This window comes from Corapipo altera, unplaced genomic scaffold, assembly GCF_003945725.1.
Source record: "Corapipo altera isolate COAL_440 unplaced genomic scaffold, ASM394572v1 0, whole genome shotgun sequence".
NCBI lineage: Eukaryota > Metazoa > Chordata > Aves > Passeriformes > Pipridae > Corapipo > Corapipo altera.
Genome location: NW_020884872.1, coordinates 19408246 through 19423502, shown reverse-complemented (window position 1 = coordinate 19423502; position 15257 = coordinate 19408246). Strand labels below are relative to the sequence as shown.

Below are 15257 nucleotides of genomic sequence, written 5' to 3'. Positions count from 1 at the left end.
ATGGAGTACATGAAGTTTCATCCTCTCAGATGAAATAGCACAGATGGATAAGCTCTGGATGAGCACTTAAAGCTGCTAATGAATATCCAGTCCTCAGGCCCTGACTATAAAGAATAAAGTATGGGAGCAACATGTGTATAGTCTGAGTACTGGATTCTCTACATCAATTGTTTCATTCTACTGATCTGCTATTAACTGGTCCAGAATGACTTGTTAATTTGGACACAGGTACTGACTATGTTAAAAGCTTGTCACCTTCAGAAAAATCTGACCAAGAATTAAGGTGTAGGCAAGTTTGGAATGTAAAGAACATAGAATTTAAGAAATACAATATACAGGAAAATGTTATGGAAATGAGTGGGAAAATGCAGAAGATACTCATGACTGGAGTCCTGGTTTATGAAGATAAAAATGTGTGGTATGAAGCTGGGAACATTTCTTGCCACAGGTAAGATTCCCATTAAGATTCCTCCAGGGTGTAATACAGGTCTCAACCCTAATTACATTTTGGATGGGAGAAATATTTTTGAAGTTAGCATTTTTGAAATTCCGTTTGTCAGTTTGTGTTCTCATTCAGTTTACTGTGACTAAGTAACATTAAGCAGCATTTAAAACATGCTGTCGTGTGAATTTTGGTGAAGAAATCATCCCTGGCTGCTAGGAGACTGTAGTAACTCTGCTAACCTTAGTTGATCACATCCTCTATAAAGGTTGAAATTCATCTCAGCTGACTTCAGATCAGAAAAACAACGTAAAGCAAGATTTTTCTGCATATTTTATAGAGCCATCTTTGAATGGCTATAACAGATGTCAGGAAAAACACAGCCCACTTAAAATGATGCTAAATTTTAGTTCATCTGATGAAGTAGAGGTGTCCAAAACATAGAAGCCTACAGATGACAAAATTCTACTAATCCTGGGATCCATTTCTACGCAATAGGCATTTCAAGAAACAATTGATCTGATCAGTTTTGGATGGTTTTAGGGCAAAAGAGAATCTTATTCTGGAAGTACCTATATCCATGGACTATAAAAGAAGCCTGAAGCAAATGGTCTAAGACATAGGCATCCCATTGTCAGTGACTATACAGTCAGAAGACTGCCATCACAAAAGTCTAGTATATCGAGAATATTTTCAGTTAAATCAGTACACCTCCTGGAATGCAATCATGCATGGTTTAATCAAGACTAGAATAGTTTATTAAAAGAGAGCATCTCATAATATTGCCTAAAACATCACCAAAAAAAAAAAAAAAAAAAAGAAAAAAGTCAGAATCATAGAACGTGTTGGGTTGAAAAGACCTTCAAAGATCATCTAGTCCAACATCTCTGCTACGAACAGGCACATCACTAGATCAGGTTGCTCAGAGCCCCACCCAGCCTGACCTTGAACACTTCTAATGATGGAACATCCACAGCTTCTCTAGACAACCTGTTTGAGTATCTCATTACCCTTATAATAAAAAAGTTCTTCCTTATATCCTAAATGTACCCTCTTACAGTTTAAAACTTGTTGATCCTTGTTGTCCTTTGTCCTATTACTATACACCCTTGTAAAAAGTCCCTCTTCAGCTTTCTTGTAGGCCCCCTTGAAGTACTGAAAGGCCACAATAAAATCTTCTTTGAGCCTTCTCTTCTCCAGGCTGAACAACCCCAACTCTATCACCCTGTCCTCATAGGAGAGGTGCTCCAGCCCTCTGAACATTTTTGTGACCCTCCTCTAGACCTGATTCAACAGGTCCATGTTTTCCTTGTGCTAAGGACCCCAGAGCTGGATCAGCACTCCAGGTGGGGTCTCACCAGAGCAGAGTACAGAGGCAGAATCACCTTCATCACCCTGCTGGCCACTCTGCTTTTGATGCAGCCCAGGATACAGCTGTCTTTCTGGGCTGAAAGGACAACATTGTCAGTTCATGTTCAGCTTCTCATCCATCACTATCCTTAGGTCCTTTTCCTCAGGGCTGCTCTCAATCCACTCATCACTCAATTTATATTGATGTTGGGCATTGGCTTGGCTTTATTAAGTTCACCTTGATCCACTCCTCAAGCCTGTCAAGGTCTCTCTGGATGGGATCCCTTCCCTCAGGCATATCAAATGGGTCACTGAATTTCTTGCAAATGTTTAATTGTATGCAAATGCCTATAAATGGCTTCTTTTAAATCTATGGAATGTCATATTTGGATTTCCTGTTAAAGTTCATTTTAAAAGGTGTGTCTCTTATAGGCAATATACTCTCTTGCTGTCTCACTTTGTAAATACTATTTCTGTTTTAGAAAACAAACACTTTCATTTTAACCTTTTTAAATAAGGATCAGAGGAGTACAAAGCAAACTACAAGTTACTGGATTTAAGGCTAACATGAGTTTTTTATTGTTTTCTTTAAAATCCTGAAACTACTGCAGATGCCTTTCCTCTACATCCTGTTTCATCATGCTGTATTAGACCTTGCTAAAACACTAACACAGCACCCCTTCACTTACCCTGACCTCTCAGACAACAGCAGTGCTCAATGTTATTTCCATTATTCTGTATTGTTCTGCCTAGATCCAACCCAGGTTACAAAATATCTTTCACCACAACCTATTTAAAGCTTTCCTACCCCTCTTCTTCCTTAAGTTAAAGTGAACATACCACATAACACCAGAGGCTTCAGCTCTGTATGTCAATCCTTGCATAGTTTGAAGACAGATTACACAGATGATAGGGATTAGTTATGCAAGGGGTTTTTTTTGCAAAGGCCTGATTGTGCAGGTCCTCCTTTATACATCTCCTCCCTTCCTTGTTATAAGTTATAAGCCACAGATTTAGACCCAGACATCTAAAATCCAGTTAGTAAGGCAGATAAACTTGTGTTCACTCAAGTATTTACAATTTCACTCTATTTTTTTTCAAACCATTTTTCAGACTGAAGTTTCTGTGTTTGTTACTAAGATTTGTTGGGGCAATTCTTGTGGTTCCTGCAGCTGATTCACTCAACTGCAGGAAGACTTCACTGAACTTCTGGGCACTTTGGAGGTAAAATAAACAGGTACTAGAGAACTAGAAGCACAAATTGATTTAGCCTGTGTCCTCTCCCTGAGGTGAATAAGGGATGTAGAGTGGCTGACATGAAAGTAGAGCTGGGGGCCTATTTCATATTATGCCTCTGTTGTTATATTGGGAGACTTGGGGGTTACCACTCAAACAAGACGAATAATAAAATCCTCAGCTGCAGCATGGAGATATGGAGACATGAAATTGTAACAGAGCCACAGACTGACCCGAGTCCAGGATTCCTGCCTCAGCATATTTGCATTTAAAAGATAAAGATAAACCTGCAAAATATTAAAAATACAGCATTGTACTAAACCTTTAAACCACAGCCAAATTTTGGCATGGTAAACATCTGTGAATTATTTTACCCACTGAAGCAAAATGCTCTGAGTCTTTGAAAAATGTGGTCAGTGTATCTTACATATTCAAAGCTAAACTGATAACACATCTAGAATCTGGATAGGAATGCTCTAGGTCAGATTTGGGGATTTAGATTTGTTTTATGGAGCAGCCTTTCTTAGTATGAGCATACTCTACTTCTTATCATCATTTGCAATTTCCCCCTAAATAAATAATTTCTTGCTAGTGCAAGAACACTAACCATTTTTCTTCCTTATTCTGAGTTACTCTGGAGGCTTTTATGGCTTTTTCTCTTTTATACCATCTCAAAAATTTTATGAGATACTGTGACTCATTTTATAACTTGTACAGTTGGAAAGTGGATGTTCCTCGTACACTTCCAAGCTACTGGAATTTGTTAAGTTATTCCAGTTCTCCTTACCTCTATCTCTGAAACTTCTCCTGTCTGTAAAACAAAGTACTGTTGTATGAAGAGTCTTTTAATTCATACAAGCAGACTTACACCAAGAGCCTTCCTTATATTTTCTTTTTTAAAAACGGAAGTCTTTCAACAACAAAATAGAAGCAAAACCCCCAAACACTACAGTTTACCTATGTGCCATTTTGCATCCTGCTTCTGAAATGAGAGTTTACCAGGCCAACATATGTGACCAATAACTGCTATTCAAAGTTAAGCTCTGGAAATGGTGACTGACGTGGAGCCAGGCATTCCTTTAGCCAAGGGAATTATCAACTATAGACCAGCCAAAATAAACTCAGAAATTTCCTCTGGGTGTTAATCACACCGAGTATCATTCTTTCCCAATCTGGGCAAAGATTCTTGACCTTCTGATTTGGAGCAAAACCACCCCTATTAATTAAATAATTTGTCCATTATCACCTGAAGACACACATAACCTTTTCACCCTACACAAGAAAGAACACACTAAGTAAACAAATGTCTATTGTAAATATGAGCAAATCCCCAAGCTTGCTTCATTTCCTGCAGTACATATGCCATCCTAATACCACTTAGTGTAGGTCTGCACAGCACAGCACTTTAACACATATCCTTTAAATCTCCAGTTGATGTCTTTGCACAGAACTTTCAGTTCAAAGTTGGGAAAATTGATTGTCAGTCACCTTTCAACCATAACTTATGCCTGGCCTGAAGTACAGCATTGTACATCTGTCCATATCATATAACCTTCTAACGGAATCATATCTTTTATAGTACCTTTTACTGAGATGACATCATCAGACGTCTTTATCACAAAAACTAGACTTTTCGATATTACCGTAGTCATGAAATTACGTGGGAAAAGTCTTGGTTTGGCAAGTAAGACTTCTGCAAAATAAAACAACATGGGTTTGGTCTTTTTGTCTGCTAAAAGTCAGATTGTCACTTTTGCAGGATGAGTCTTTGTTCACACAGTGGAAGACCTCCAAGATCATCAGGAGCAATGGTCTTATATTTGGAATGTAGCCCTTTTTTCACAGCACCTCATGGTAAAAATTATTCTCAGAATTTTTTATATTGACACTGTCCCATAAGTTCAGCCAACAAACTTCAGAAATGAAGATGCCCAGAGTTATTGATATATTTTACTTTTTAAAGGATTATGTATACCTCTAGCCCTCATGTGCCAGGTTTCAGCATCTGTTAGAAAACATTTATTTACACACACTCAAGACTGAAAAAGCCAGAAGCCTTGCAGTTTCATCAGAAAACTAAGCCTTATATTTTAGATGCTTTTACTGACATTAAAATACCCAACACCCCAGAATACTACAGTATGTTTTTAAAACTCATTTGAAAGAAAAGCCTGCTAGGAAAATAGTTTTCCAGAGGATTTATAAAACAAAACTGCATTGATCATCCCATTACACCTTTACACTGCAATGCAAAAGAGCATGTAAAGAACAAGTACCACTGGGAATGGTTCTTTCAAGAAGAGATAGGCCAGAGAGTTTCACAGAGATAGAACTGGAATTCATAACGGCTCTTGTGAGTGTTTAACCCTCTTTGTAAGCCTTCAGAGGTCTTCTTTATCCTCCTTACCTTTCTTCTTCTGCTTTCTTTCCTTTCACCTCCAAGCTCTTGAAGTTTATGAACTATTCCTCTTTCCTCCGTTTGTGCTTACCAAGGCAAGTTCTGAGTTTGTGCCACTGAAAAATCCTATTTTCATCTTCAAGGTTTTCAAACAAGGTTGATTCTCAATTGCTGGATAAATACTGCTTTCTCCGCTTTCCTAATGCAATTTGAAGAAGAGAGCCAGTTAACCTTTTCTTTCTCTGCAGGCTCTTCCTGGATTCCTCTCTCACATAGTTGTTTTCCCTCTAGGCCTCTCTCTGTCCCTCTTTTCTGTACTTTATTTTCTGAGTAACCTAGTCTAGTCTCAGGAATGTACCCCAGTATTTTAAAATGTACTACTCTCAAGTAAAATAGAGCTGCTTCCCCTGTTGTTATGTAGGAATATCACATAAACAGCGAGAGCTGCCCGTTTTTCTTTCTCTTCCCATTCCTTTACCTCAATTATCTCAAAAAAGAAAACATATTTAGTCATCCCATGGCAAAGCACCAACTAATGGCACAAACATCTACCACAAGATGTTCAGAAAGACTAAAATATATTTTCAATCTCAGAAGTGTCACGAAAAATCTGCAATTCCAGTTCAATGCTAGAAGAAGGGGAATCGAGGGAATGAGAGGAGACAAATGTGCTATCAGTTTTCTTCTTCGTCATGCTCAAACTTCCAGCTGCACATTGACAGGGCCAGGAGTCCTAGGCTGGCAAAGCCTACCTCTCTGATGACGTTAAACGCACATCTGAAAAAGGAGGGGGATTGAGATGGCATTTCCCTTCTTTCTCCAAGTCCCCTCTCTTCCCCAAGGTTTACCCCAGAGTTCTGCAAGGTAGAATGTTGTCCAGGTATCTGGAGAAGGGGCACGAGGCCAAAAAAATGGGGACAGCAAAGTGAAGAGGCAGTAATAGAAAACCTAGAGGAATGTCACATGGAAGGAAACAAGGCTCTATAAAAAGAGCTAAAAAAATCCTTGGACTAAGAAAGTGCACTGGAATTAGTCTGAAAACTCAAGGGAACCTTAGGCAAAAAAATCAGCACCACTGGTTATTAGTCTCTTTTGGTGCATACTTACCTCATCATCTCAAGACAAATAGAGAAATAAAGTGCATTTCTCCACAAATCTGTTTTCTCTGGTAACAGTTTCCAGATTTTCTAAACTAAAATGACACAATCTGTCTTCCTAAAGCTAACTCTTCTACAATATTTACAAGTATAAATTCACAGAAACAGACAATAGAAAAAGTAATGGAAATAGACAAATTAGACAAGATCCATGAACCAGGGTTTCTGGTCCAGAAAGACAGATGATGCTTAAGAAACAACTCAAGCCTTTTGTGAGCAGTCATGCAGTAAGATGAAGTTAAACAGGTTTGGGATTTGTTCTTGTTTTGTTATGTTGGCCAGGAAGCCCCTCTTGGAGGCTATAAAGTAACTTTATCAATGCAACCATAATGTGAGTTTTACAAAGATAAATGTAATGTCCTGCACTTGGAAAGAAGCAATCCTAAGCAGCAGCACAAGCTGGGGACTGATGGGCTGGAGGAGCAGCTCTGCTGAAAGGGACCTGGGAGTGGTGGCAGGCAGTGAACTGAATGGAAGCTAATGGTGTGTCCTGACAGGGAAGGCGGTCAGGAACCTCCTGGGCTGCACCAGCAAGAGTACAGTCAGTACCTCAAGAAATATGACTATTTCAGTCTACTTGGCATTTACAAGACTACACCTGGAATACTGTGACCAGTTGTGACCCCCTTGGTTGGAAAAGTTGAGAAGGGTTCAGCAAAGGCCCCTGGGATTATTAGGGATTGGAAAATTTGGCATATAAAGAAAGGTTGAAGGAAACATGTTTGCTCAGCCTGGAATACAGAAGGCTCAAAGGGGATCTAATAACACTTTTTAAATATCTAAAAAGTTGGGTATAGAGGAAATGGAGCTCCTCTCTTGACAAGGATACCCGGTGACAGAAAAAGAGGCAGTGGGCAAGAGCTGCTTTGAAGTAAATTCTGCCTGGATACAAGAAAAAAAAAAAGTCTTCCCCCATGAGAGCAACTGGAAATTGGAAGAAGCTGCCCAGGGAAGCAGTGGACTTTCATGTGCTCAAGATTGTTTGACCAAATTGCTGTAGTGACCTGTGTTGAAGAGAAGATTGGATCAGATAATCTCCAGAGTACAATAAGAACTTTCCATGAATCCCTATCCATGCAGTCCTGCTAGCTATGTGAATCCTGTTGTCAGCCCACAATCATCTTCTCCCTCTAGCATGAGGCTTCTACTCTGGGGATATGCAGTATTTATTTCAAGTCATTGATAATCTTTCACAAACAGTTTACAGTTTAGTTCTCTTTAAGAGAGGAGGCACATGGGAAGCAAGAGCAGACTTCTCCCCTGACAGTTTCTTTTGCAGTCAAGACATTCAAGGAGAGTTATATTGTGGGAGGATTTTTTAACCTTCAGTAACAAGGCTTAATTAGGGATCAAGAGCAAATGTTATAGCACAGAAAAGGCACCTCTGAACACTCATTCATATCGGGCTTTTGTTCCAATTAAGCTGGTTAACAAGGGATGTAAGAGCATTTGCATCTGTAGTATACTCAAAGACTTCAGATAGCTATTACAATTTTAAATTTTACTTGAGCTGAAAAATCTCAGTAAGCAGGACCTTTTGAAGATTAGATGTATTTGTGAAGAAACGATGAGGAAATTCTGCAGCTCTTACTTAGCTCATTAAAATATTTCAACGCTGCAATGAACAAGCTCAGGATAAAACTCAAGAACAAATTTCTTAGTCTTCAAGAAAATAGGAATTAAAATGAAAATTATTAGAAAAATGAATCGGGAAAGAAAGCCTGGTTTTGCTCTCACACTATCACCCGATCTGTTCAGCATCTGCCACAGAGGTGCAAATTTACTCACAGACATACTTGAATAACTACAATAACCTCTCCAATAGCACTGACTTCAGCAGAAGCAAAATCATGCTTCAGAGTTGCCCATTTTGGATCAAGAAAGGCTAAGAAGTAAAAGCTGTAACCTTGCAATGCCCTACACTGGTAGGGTATACATGTAAGGGGCATTGCTGTGAGAGGGTAGGTAAAGCTAAGGAAGAAATGGAGCTTTCCTTTGCTAGCACTTATCAAAATACTGTAACAGCAACAGATTATTTTTCCATTAGAGCGAAGACCAGTAACATTTAATCCTCTGGTTGTTCCCTGATGTATCACAATTTGAATCCTGGCAAATGCAAAGTCTTGCCTTACAAGTCCAGATGGTAGCAGAGGAAAAAACCAGAACAGTATAAACATAAACATGAAGGAAAGCCCCTGTGATTTTGCTGAAAATGAAAAAAACCCCTCAGTTTTTCCAAAAGAAATACTGATGATTTCACATGAGACCTTACCTTTCAGAAAAGTATAAGGCATGATTCCCTTAAGCCACTCTATTTTACAAAAGCATCTCAGTAAAGTTAAGAATGCTGTTTTCTAGCAATTAAATACCTCTATGGGAAACATGTACATGCCTATATGAGTTACCACAAGCATTCTGTATTCATGAACTTTAATGAGCATTACATGCAAAAGGGAAACATACTTTTCAGAATTTGTAGCTATTATTTTGTTGTGATTAAATTTACTCCTTTTTGTTGGACAGAGGACATATATAAAAGGGAAGCCTATTTCAGGAGGTTTTTGTTTTGTATCAGTTTTTCCCAGATCTCTAGATTTAGCCTGAAGGATCCTTTTAGAGAGCAAGTAAATATATATAAAATATTAGGACAACACTGCAATGCAAAAAGGATGTTAAATTGCTCATCCAAGGAGATGACATAACAAATACTGACATAATTTCCAAGCAGCAAAGCAAAACTAGGTCAAATCACATTGACCTATCTAACATAATAAGCCCTTTTTTTCAGATTTTTACAATGTAGACTGTGTCTGCAGGCATTAATGTCCCCTGTTATCAATGTATAGTGTTGTCACTCTGCTTTAATGTCTTATCACCATGTTGTGTTAATTAGACCAAAACAATACAGTGCACTTTTGAACTGCTTAGCTCCCAGTTTGAGATCTCTGTCTAAACTATAATTCTGAGGTTTTACAGTTAGGAATTAAGTCATTAGCCCTTTATTTCAATAGATGATAGCAAGGCTGGTGGGATAGCATAAATTTGCATACAGGTCAAAACCTAAGCTTCTTAAGTTGCTCAAAACCAAGGTCCACGTAGCTGACATCTCTCAGCAAGAAAAGCACACACTAATTTCGGTGGCATTTGACACAAGGCATAACCCAGGAATACACAATCTCCTGAATATCACAGGGACAAACCTGGTCTATGTTTGGCCATTGTGTGTCCCTGTGCAAGAGCTTTATCCACATGGAGTGCCCTGAAAGGAACAGTCCTTTTCCTTCCTCAGGGCAGCCTCCCCTTTCCCTACTCTGGTTGTTTCTCTGCATGTCAGATTTACAATACAGGTATTTTTCAGTGAGTTAACAGAGTTGTGTAGGTTTCTGCCTACAGCCTCTTGCGACTCCCGCAAGAACAGAAACCTGAGAAATAAGAGAGATACATGTTTTGCATCCCTGCCTCCAGAGCTGAGGTGGGACTAGAGCCCAGGATGAGGGCTTGAGACCTCACTATCCAGGAAGCTGGAGCTGGTTGAAAAGGAGGAAAAAAGCTGGCAGGAGACAGATACAGACCTCAGTGGCCAAGAAACAAGAAGCTGTCAGAGTTTACATCTTCCTGTAAGATACACAGATTTTGCAACAGGAGCATAATCTTGGGGAGAGAAAACCCAGTACAATCTAATTACAAAAGCAAAACACCCTCCAACACTTTTTAAACTTGCTTGGTGATGAAGAGTTCCTTAAAACTGGGATACTGGCTGTTCTTATGATGAAGTGGCTGGATTTGGCAACTGCAATTCTAAATATACACATATATAGGTATAAAAATGAGTAGTGTTTGTCTTTCTTTTTTTTTTTATGTCTCAAATTATCTCTCAGGAAGAAAAATCCCCAAACTTATACATAAAACAAACCAAATTAAAAAAAAAAAAAAACCAAACCCCAAAACCTCAAACCGAAACAAAATCACAAAAAAGAGGGAGCATGTTTTAATATGTTACAACTGCTGAAAAAAACCCAGAATTTTTCTGAGACCGATTTTACCATAAAATACTGGTTTCTCAGCATTTTTGGAAGAAAATATCTGTCTCAGACAATGCTCAAAATAAAGGTTATTAAAAAAAAAAAAACCAAAAAAAAACCCAAACAGAAAGAGAGACCCCAGGATGATGGAGAGGGTGGTGGTGGGGGGTGGTGTCTCACCTCATCTAAGTATGTTTTCTCTTCACCTGAGTCTATGAAGTCTATCATCTTGCCAGTATCACATATGAGTCCGCCCTACTGTTCTGGTGGTGGGGCGTGTCTCTCTGAGCTCCTGCTGCAGCTGTTCAGTAATTAAATACCTTGCAGACCCATAGAGCCAAGTTAATGCCATTAGTCATGGGCACCTGCTAGGGGTGAAGGGGTGCCAAAGGGAGGCTGGAGGCCCACAGGTGCATGGGCAGCACAAAGGTGGCCTGGGTGAGGCATGACGGGAAGATGTTGTTGCCACCAAAGTCATGAGAAATATGTCAACCTACCCATCCCAAAATGGGGAGTGACTGTCATAGAGTTTTACCAGCTTCTTTCTGGTGTCATGAAATATCCCTCCACAAATATTTTCATTACAGTCTATCATAGTACAATGAAAAATCCTATCAGCCCCATGGATCTCCTCATTTACTCTCCTACTAAGACAGGAATAAAATCATGGACTTTCTTTTATTTGTTTTACTATCTTCAAATTGTTCTTGCACCCAGCTATCTCAAGACTTATGCCATCAAAAAAGTTTTATCATACTTAAGGGCCAAACAAATATTGCCTCTTTGCAAGCTTTTTTGTCTTCCCACATACCCCCTGGAAGATAAAAATAATTATAAACAACCATGACACAGCAGTAAAGAATTTTGAAGAATTAAGAACTATTTTTATTGTTTAGAAAAGAGATCAAAATCAGCTTCCTACCCTTTAGCACCTTTCCCAGCTTTCAGATAGGGTGGATTCTGCACTGCAAGCCAGGAATCTCAGGGATATACAGTAATTCCTTACAGCTTGCTAAAGCATTACAAGCTCTAAGCTGCACAATTGTAATAAAACTTTGAACCAACAACAGCTAAAAAATGATGTACCCTAAGAAGTCTGAAATTCAGTTCAAACAAACTCCAGCGCACATTCAAAAGGGTATTCACATGGCTGTATGTGAATACTGGTCGGCTCCTTTCTCTCAGCTCACTCTTCACCCACAGCCAAAACAAACTGTTTCTCGAAATGCTGAAGTATTTATTGAGCTTCAGCATATTCCGTGAGCATTTACCACCGCAAACTCCTTGTTCCCAGCATTTTGTTTTCCTTGACCCCAGGCTCCAGCAGACCCCTTACCTCTGGTGCTACTCAGTGGAGAGACTCTGAGATCTGTCAACTTTTTGCAGAGCTTAGAAGCTGTTGAAGCTCTCTGTGGCACTGCCTGCCTCCCTGTCCCTCCCCAGTGGGAAAGTCCTGGGACCAGGCAGCGGTGGGAAGCCGGCAGCCAGCACAGCAGAGGGCTGGGCAGGCAGGAGGGAGGGAGCTGGAGACAGATCTCATCAAAGGTAGGAGGCCTAGTGGGGATCAGAGAGACAGAGATACACATCTAAATAATTCAGGCGCTAATAAAAGCTTTAGGTTGGGTTCTGTTCAAGATGTGAGACAAAGCTGAATTTCAATATATTTCAGGCTGCCATCAATGCAGAATGCAGTGTTACTTAATAATCCAGCACTGACAAACCAATATTATTTTAAAAGTATTCCACATAAAGTTAATGAGGAAAGTGGCTATGCCTGGATTTGTGCTTTTACAGCTTTAGGTTGAAATTCTATCATGAGAAGATTTTGAGAGCTTCAAGTCTGACCTCTACAGGAAGGCTGCTGAAATATGTACAGTACCTTGGGATCGCAAATTGTACACAGAACTTTTAGAAACTGGAGAGAGGTAATGGATCAGATGCGCTACATAACGTCATTATCATCATTGCCTCCTGAAGCCATGTTTTAAAAACACAACTCTTAGTAGCATCGTCTGTGACAATTTGGTTCCTACAAATGCTTTTTTGCAAACTGCATAGACAGTACAGCAACACAAGAAATAGCATAAACATTTTTACATTCAAAAGTGTAAATGGGTTTTACTTCTGCTTTTTATTATCCCTCCCCCTTCATTCCCAATCTTCCCTATGATCTACTCTTGCAGAGCTACAGAAACAAGCGTTACTTTGAAACTGATAACATCCATTTGCGTTTTGTAAAACCGATGTTTTTAAACGCCCTGATTGGTGCCACCTTTTTCTAATCAGAACCAACCACTCTAACAAACTACCCTTTGTCCTGGGATCCCATCCCCTCAGTTCCCACCAGCCTACAGCACATGTTGCTATAGCTACCCTGCATGTCTATTTACCACACAAGTGATCAAAGCGAGCAGACAACACACACACACACACACACACACACACACACACACACACATACACACACAAAAATCCTCGCCAGGCTTCCTACCGAGCAATGTCCAGCACTAATTAACTGATACACTCCCAGCCTGCGGACTCTGTACACTTGTTTTCTTTATTCTGCATGGTACACACACACAAAAAAGCAGCATTCTCCAAGATGCTCATTCTTCCCCTACAGACAAAACAAACAACAAAACATACCAGGATCAACTTTAAAAGAGAATTTCCTAACACAAGGCTAAGGATTACAACACTTCAGGATAAGAATACAGTTTTTCTACAGAGGAACACATTAAGAATTTTAAAAGGTATGCAAAGGAAAATAGGAAATAAGAAACACATGCTAAGAACCTAAACAGCTGAAAAGAAAGGGGGTGATTTTGAATTTTGCATATGCTTTGCACTGAAATTGTATGCAGCCTTTATTCACTTGGTGAATTACATGCATGCTAAAAGCCATATGACTGCAGTCATGATAAGTCATTGTAATGGTTTTATGCGCCTTAGAAACACAGTTTTTCATTTTTAGGTGGCATGTCAGTTAGCAGTTGTTTAGCTGAACTGCCTCGATCAAAGTCAATGGTACTTCAATAGGAAGAGACCAAAATAAAGAGTTGTGTTTGTTGTCAATGACACTCCACGCTTCAGGGATATGTTGTGGTTGAAAGTGAATGAAAAAAAAGTATTCAAATTCATCAAACATTTGATTTTCTGTGAAGTAGACTTAAGAAACTTAAAACAGAGCCCACAGTGCCCTCTCCAGTTTTGCAGCAAACTCAGGGAATTCAGCCATGTAACTGTGTCCAGTTACACAAAAACTCCACTCCACCACATGAAGGCTGAGCATCTTCCCAGGAGTTTCCGTTGTTTGCAAGTTTCCTTACTTAGGGTATTTATTTTTTTTGTATATATAAATAATAAACTGAACTGAGTACTCTGCAAAGCAAAAGAAGTGTTACCTGCAAAAGACTTTTTTTCTTGTTTATTATTTTTTGTTTCATTTTGTTTTGCAACCATGTTAGATACCTTTAAAAATTGCACTTCTGCTTCCTAACACTAGTCTTACAACATGCTGGCACACACAAATGGATATATTTCCTGTGGATGCTTAAACTTTTACAGGTACATGCTGACAGGTATATTTTCCCTTATAGGATATAAATTTTCCTATTTTGGTTACTTACTGGAGCTTATTTGTAAGGTCATTCTGGGAGACATTAAGAAGACCCCTCTTGCTGAGGTGTTCAATTATCACCTAAAAATGACTGCTTCTTTATACTGTCTCATTTACAAATCTCAACACAACATTTACACCAACTCCTGTCACCTGTTAGAGACTATTGGACTGGCAGTAGTAAGGTGGGCTGAACCTTTTCAACTCAACAGGCTGCATATTAGATTTCTGCAGTAATTACTCCACTTCTGTTGGGGAAATTAGTGCATTTGTCTTGCTATATGCTGTTATTGTTCAGGACCTGTGGGTCAGATCATCATCAGCACAATACATGGTTTTATTCCAACAGCTGCTATACACTGCCTGCTTGATGCTTAACTCAGCTACACCAAATTAAGGTATAGTCCCACCAAGAGCCTCTGAAAGTGGGAGCACTCACTCCCAGAGCCTGAGAAAAGGAAGGAGTTAACCCTCCCCTTCACTGCCTTATAACCAGTTGGTGTAAGGATAAGGAAGGGAGCATGAGGGAAGGGCAGGGAAAGCAGCAGGACAGGTAGGGAGAGACGTTTGTAAGGTGGAGAAGTTGGTAAAAAAGAGCTCTCTGTTGCTCTGAATAGAAGGGCCATGGAAAAGTCACCCTCTACATATTCATCTTTCCCATAACAATTTCCAACTAGAAGCAGGAGTGAAGGCTCCAGCTGCACATGACTTGTCTGTTTCCAAGTGTCTGCTGTAATGGATTTCCTAAACGTTTTATACGGTGAGTTCATAGCCCATCACAATTTTCAGTTCCCACTAAAACAAGAGTTCTGCTGCCAGGGGCTGCTGCACACAGTTTCTCAACACCCCCAGCTCTCTGGATTTTGCCCCTTGGGCCCTAGAAGCGTCCACAGACTTTCCCTGCCAAACTGAAAATATTTGTGCACAGCAAACCAACCGAACGCAGAGAAATACTCTCAAACTGTTCCCTTGGCACGGGAGAGAGAAACCGCACTCACAGGCAGGTGTTTAAACAAACTCTGGCCGCGCCCCA

The 15257-nt window shown here is 39.7% G+C and overlaps 1 protein-coding gene across 3 annotated transcripts in view; it reads right to left on the bottom strand.

The window, feature by feature from the left end:
* Positions 1-15257, bottom strand: part of MID1 (midline 1) — a 242120-nt gene that overhangs the window by 124527 nt on the left and 102336 nt on the right. The window contains exon 1 of one of the 3 annotated variants that reach the window (XM_027645520.1): positions 13097-13144. The exons of the other annotated variants lie outside the window; for them this stretch is intronic. The gene's annotated coding sequence lies outside the window, so the exon portion shown is untranslated. Of the gene's footprint in view, positions 1-13096; positions 13145-15257 lie in introns of those variants that run through there. 3 annotated transcript variants of the gene reach the window in all.